General features: G+C 32.6%; 1 long non-coding RNA gene across 1 annotated transcript; it reads left to right on the top strand.

The window, feature by feature from the left end:
* Positions 1–692: 692 nt before the first annotated feature.
* LOC149989741 (uncharacterized) lies at positions 693–5,233 on the top strand. The gene is made up of 2 exons (XR_016500282.1): positions 693–3,893; positions 4,674–5,233. It is a non-coding gene; the product is annotated as an uncharacterized LOC149989741 (long non-coding RNA).
* Positions 5,234–6,709: the final 1,476 nt, after the last annotated feature.

The raw sequence follows: 6,709 nt of genomic DNA on the forward strand, positions 1-6,709 counted from the left end.
GATTTAAGAAAAAAAATTCTAAAATGTTTCTTTTATAAATATTATTTTGATTTATTTTTTTTTAGAATTTTTTTTAAGGATTTATTATAATTTTTTATAAATATAATTTTAGGCTATTGTTTCTAGTCTTTCAATTTTGATTTATTTTATAGATTTCATACATCACATTTTTAGGATTTATTTTAATCTTTAAATGAAGGATAAACTTTGATAATTTCCTATAATGTATTGAAATTTAAATTTGTCACACATATACACATTATTTAAGGAAGTGATATATATATATATATATATATATATATATATATTTTTGGTTAAAGAAACATCAAAGAGGCTTCTTATATATATAAGTATGTCACTAAGTTAATGTGACTTTTCTAAGAAGTTTTCTCATTCTAAAAAATTGTTATGGAAGTATCATACAACTTAGATCTATGGTTTGTAAGTCTTGTGACTTTTAAGAAACTTCCAAGTACCTTCTTTGTCCACTAATCCATGTAGAGGCAAAATTGAGGTCATCTTTCTTCTTATCAACACCTTTATTGTTGTTGTTGTTGTTTTTTTTATAATATAAATATATATATTATTCTTCTTCTTAATACTATTAAATTTTAATTTGTTTAAATATTAAAATTTGAAAATAATCAAATTAACTTTTTGAACAAAAATGAATGCAATTTTATTTTCTCTTATCTACTTAATATTTAAATGGTGCCATGGTATACTAATTAGATTTTTTATGGCAAACAAAATCTAAATTCTTTTGTATTAAGTATCAAAACTTCTTTTTTTTAGTCCACACATATTTTGAATTCATTTATATTTGAAGATTTGTTTTGGTATTCACAGCAATTTATTTATTTATTTATATTTGAAGATTTGTTTTGGTATTCACAGCAATTTATTTATTTATTTAATATTTCTCAAAGATTTTTTTTATAAATAGGTCTAATTTTTAAAATCAAACCAAATGAAAAAGTACATTTACAACTTCTATATACAAATCACACTTGGATTTTAAAAATTAGAGTATGAAAATAATAAGCACTACTTATTCACTTATTTCAAAAAAATAAAATCTTAAAAAATAAAAAGAATAGGAACATGAATATAAATCAAAGACAAAAAATTTCTTTTATATGCATTAAAAAAAAAATCGTATTACAAATTACAAAATCTTTAGTCTTATGTAGATTACAAATTGTTGTAAGAATTAATGTTAATCAAATTCAACTTCAAGGTTTGAAAAACCCTAGGATTAAAAAATCTCAGGAATAAAAAGTTGAAAGCCTTCAAATAGACATGTTGGCATTTGGAGAATAAGTTTAGAAAGCCATGTTGGAATTGTAGCAAGGTGGGCTAGTAATGCCACTTAGTAATGCTCTAATTTAATACATAACTGTAATCATAAGCTTTCCATTTGGCAACGGAGGCAAATACGTTGTTGTAGTCGATTCCTATGATTTGCTAAAAGCCTTGGACTACAAGACAAGCTTTGAATTTGCAAGATAGGCCGTTGGCTCCTTTTTTGGTTTTATATACCCATTTGGTAGTTACGGTGGATGCTCCGGGTAGGAGCTCGCATAGCTCTCATGTCTGATTTTTGATGATCGAATCTTGCTCTTGTATTATTGCAGCCCGCCATTCAGAGCTTGAGTTAGCATTTGTGAAAGTGATAAGATTGGTTGGTTCCTTCGTGATGCCGAAGAAGCAGTCGACATTTATAGGATGAAGAGGTTTGACGGTGTCTACAGAATATGTGACATTGTTTTTGAGCCGCGAGGAGGGTTTTCTTGGCCAAGCAGGGGGTTGGTGCCGAGTATGTTGTTGTGTTGGGGCTGGATTAGAGGATTCTGATGTAGAATTTTGCAAGGTGTTGGTGGCGATTGATATTAGGTTGAGAAACTTTGGATTTGCATGTTCAATAAATTCTTCCCCGAGACAGTTGACTGGATTGTGCAGGTCGGAGGATGGTATGTTTTGGGTTTCTTCAATGAGCGTTGTATCGTGAGGTGTCACGGTACTTCCAAAGTGGTTGTCAAAGAGAGTATTCTCTGGTGAATGTAGAGCTGATTGATCAAGTTCGGAGGTAACAATCGCGGGACTTGTGTTGTTTTTGAGCCAGAGTGCCAATGAGTGCAACTATGAGGTCTCTTTAGATAGGATGGAGCCTTTGTTGAATCGCACAGTTTGGGTTATGATGAGTTTGTGATCCGCGGGGATCCACACTCGATAGCCCTTGGTCTAAGAATCATAACTCGCGAGGATGCCGATTTTGGAATTTGGCTCTAGCTTGGAGCGTTGATCAGGCTGTATCTACACATATGCACGACACCCAAATATTTGAACGAAAGAAACGTCAAGTTTTTTGCCAAAAAGCTGTTGGAACGACACTACATGAGGTGTGATTTTGTTGGAGACCTGTTGATGACGAAGACTGCCGTGTTGATAGCCTCCGTTCAGAGGTAAGATGGGTTCCAGCTTTAATAGTCATGCTACGACCAACCTCGAGTAGCTTGCTATCCCGATTTGTTCTGGAGTAGCCGCATTGGTGAGTTTGCATCTTAAGCCTGTGGATGCACAGAGATCAGCAAATTGTTGAGAAAGGAAATCTCCTCCCCCGTCTCTTCAAATGCAGTTGATCTTGCAATTGTGTTGGACCTCGATCATATTCTTGAATGAAAAAAATTGTTCATAGGATTGAGATTTTAGGCATAAGAAGAAAGTCCAGATGTAACGGCTAAAATCATCTACAATGACAAACCTGTAATTAGATCCTCCTTGAGAGGTAAAGAGGAAGGGACCACAGAGGTCGAGATGTTAAAGATCCAGCGCCTTGGGTGCTCGTGAGGTGCTGACTTTAGGCAGACTTGCACGCGTTTGTTTCCCCCTGATACATGCTTCACATGTTTCAGAATGAGCTGGGATGTAGGGGAGTCCAATCACCATGTTGTTTGATGCCAGCTCGTGAAAGCGAGCAAAACTGAGGTGCCCGAGGCGGTGATGCCACAACCTAGCTGTGTATAGGTCAATACTAGTTATGTTCGCTGTGAGATTTGGTGGATGGGATGAGAGTTGATACAGACCATTTTCCTTGTTTCAAAACCCCTTTGCTACAATCTTCTTATGATCTTTGTTGTACAGAATACACTTTTGATTGTCGAAGCATTCTATGATGGGGTGATCTGTGAAAGACCCGATTGATAAGAGATTCTTTTTCAGATTGGGTATGTTGAGAACTTTAGAAATTTCCTTTATTTCACCCAATGGGAGTTTAAAGTGAACACTATCCATACTGGTAATTGGATGATTTTGATCGGCAACGGTTTTAACATTTTTGCTAAAGTTCTCTAGGTTATCAAAACTTTGTGGTCGCCGGTCACGTGTTGAGTGGCTCCGCTGTCAAGGTACTAGCTGGAGTCAAGATGATGAATGTTCAGCGACGAGATTGCTGCTTCAAAGACCTCTTTATTTGACTTGTCAACGTAAATGTGGCGTTGGTTGAGCAGTCCCATGGATCTGGCCAATTTAATTCTTCTTGAGCAAAGTTTGTTGAAGCAAGTCTAATGCCTAGTTTGGCCATTCTCTAGGATTTAAGTTTCCGGATATCTACCAGGCGCTCAGGGCACATGTGCTTGAAGTGCTCCAGCTTTCCGTAGTAGTGGCACAGTGTATGCTGGTTTTGAGGCATATTGTTTTCGTGTCCCTGTGTGGTGTAGTGCGCGGTGCTAAAGTTGGGAGAAGAAGGGTTGGATCCCTTCATATGTTGATTGTGGTGAGTGTAGCTTCGGTTGCTGTGGAAGTAGAGTGCTTCGATGGTCGCTGATTTGAGCCTCGATCTGGTTTGTCGTCGGATTTCTTCAAGCATCAAACGAGATTGTAACTGATCCAAGGTGGGATATCCTCCACTACTGGTGTAGTAACTAAGAAAATAATCAAATGAATCGAATAAGGCTTCACTACTACCTACACCAAATCTGGGTCGTCAATTAAGACACCAATGGGTGAAAGTTCGGCGAGGATTTGGCAAAATTGAGAGAAGTAGTTCTCTACCCCTAGTGCTTTCGAGAATACAATTAAGCCAAAGTGGTTCTTGAGGTCAAACTTCTTGCTGTCGTTCGCGTTTTTGAAAGATCAATACATGGAGTCCCATAGAGCCGTTGGTTCCTGGAAGTTAATGAGGACATCATAAAGATTTGGTCAGATAGACATAGTTAAGATGTACATGAGCCGTTCTTGCCTATCCTCGCTTGGTTTGTCTCAATCCGTTTCTGGTTTTGTGGAAGTACTAGTGATTGGTGACAGGATATTCCAGAGCTTGTCTCGCTTAGCAATTCTAGTGATCATATATTTTTAGAGGTTGGAATTTGATGATTTTGCTAGCTTGACTTCATTGGGGATGGTGCCGTCTTTTGGCATGGTAAGAGAAGATAAAGGGTAATGAGCGGCACATAATAAACTAGTTGCTATGAGGATCTCAACTAGCTCTGATACCATGAAAGAACATGGATATTTGACAGAAAGGAATAACAAAAATCCATACACAAACAACAAACTGTGAATCAGTCCCAAGAACCAAAACATAAGAATGATTTATTATTTGAGGGGTTGATACATATACCAGATTAGTTGCAGATTTATTTTTTCAGAGATTGATATCCGAGCCCTTCCAGATGTATGGATATCAACTGGGTATCTCCAACAGATGCTTCAACATAGGCTCACATCTACATTTTTCATTCATTGGGAGCAACAGAAGAAAATGCGGCAACAGTTGAAGGACCTTACAAAGTTGCACAACATCTTGAAAAGATCATGATTTTTGAGCATTATCATGGGCCAAACGATTCCAAAAGGATTGAGATGAAACTCAAAATTGAGTCATTGGTTAAGTATAAGAGGAGATGCAAACACAAGATTTGCAATTGAGTCATCGAACCATTGAACGCAATGATCAGAAAACTTCGCGTGTGGCGAGAGAATTCGAAGGCTGAATCACTCCAAACATCTCTTCAGTCAGAGAAGCAGTTATTAGCTGGTTCTGTGCAGCATGTGGAAACATAGAAGGGATATCCTATGATTCTTGAGGTATGAAAATTTAGGTGTTTAGATGCTTTTATAGAAATCCAATTGAGTATGTCACAAATGACAACGGCCTTCACTATGACAACACACAATTTTTCCTGTTTTGAAAATAATAATATGCAATTAAATCAATAATTTGATATTTTGATTTCAACCTTTGCTAATTCATATTAAAGCTCTTTATATAATCTTCTAAGTATTGATGATTCTAGTATTGTGATTTTTTGTAGGTTGCAATTTTTTGTTGGTCAAGTAAGCTTGTAATTCTAATTATTAATAATATTAATTTATATTGTTATAATATTATTTTTAATTATATTCTTACTATGCTTAAACATATTTAGGTTTCAAATTATTCTACTAATTTGAAATATAATCAATAAAAGTATCAAACAAAACAAAATAATCAACTTTTATAGTGAACTTCCAAAATCTTCTTATCTAAGTTATTTTTATTTTTATTTATTTAAAATATTTATACAATATATTTATTACTATAATACCATATTATAATATTTTTTATTTTGAATACAATAAAAATATAAATCAAAATATTTTTTTATAAAAAGTGTTACACCAAGATTAAAAAATATATATAATAATAAATGCTAATAGCAATAATAACCACATTATATTATACAAAAAGAAAATAACTTAATATATATTTTAAATAAAAAACTTATCTTACAAATTAAAGACATGTTGGAGGTTCTATAGAATGTTGTCACGTAGCTTTTATTTAGATAGTAAATATAGGAATAAGAGCAATTCCTTCCTCTCTCATGTTATGATTATTATTATTATTATTATTATTATTATTACTACTATTACTTCTAGTTTAATTTCAAGAATCTATAATTTTATAGTCTTTGGTAATAATCATTCTAACTTCTTCTTGAATATGTATATATATCTATATATATATATATATATATATATATACAAACATATATATATATATATGTATATATATTTTGTCATTTCTTTTCAAGAAACATCTCACTTGGTTATATACATACTTTTATAATATTAGAGTTTTGTCTTTTTCTGATTGAGAGTAGATTTTTTTTTCTTAATAAGATATAAGAATATTAGAAGTTATAGATTACCTATTTTTAATTCAATACTATCTTTAGAATTTTATTTATTCTTAAATCTTATCTTTTACTTGTCTTAAGTGATATTAGATAGCTTATTTTTTTATTAGATTATTATGGAAAAGCTTATTCAAATAAAAAATATAATAACATAAATATAAAAACAAATAAAAAAATTAATGCTTATAATGCATTAATTTATTTTACTACTACAAAGAATAATAGGATTGGCATGAAGTGAAGATATAGAGATGATTAGAATTACTTCAATATCTATATCAAATCATATTACTTCTCATATGGTAGAATATTGTTTAAGTATTAGAAAACCAAGAGTTACCTTCATTGAGAGGTTTGATGCTACAAGATTAATGTTTTGAGGATTTATCAATCAAGTTAAAGTAGTGATTGAACTTCAACTTTAAAGCTACTCAATTCTACAATTACAAATCAAATTTATTAGAATACTAATTTTAAATTTTATTTTATCATTCTTTTCATCTTTTATTGAATAATATAATCCAATA

The sequence above is a fragment of the Physcomitrium patens genome, chromosome 2, assembly GCF_059467195.1.
Source record: "Physcomitrium patens ecotype Gransden chromosome 2, ASM5946719v1, whole genome shotgun sequence".
In the NCBI taxonomy this organism is placed as follows: Eukaryota; Viridiplantae; Streptophyta; class Bryopsida; order Funariales; family Funariaceae; genus Physcomitrium; species Physcomitrium patens.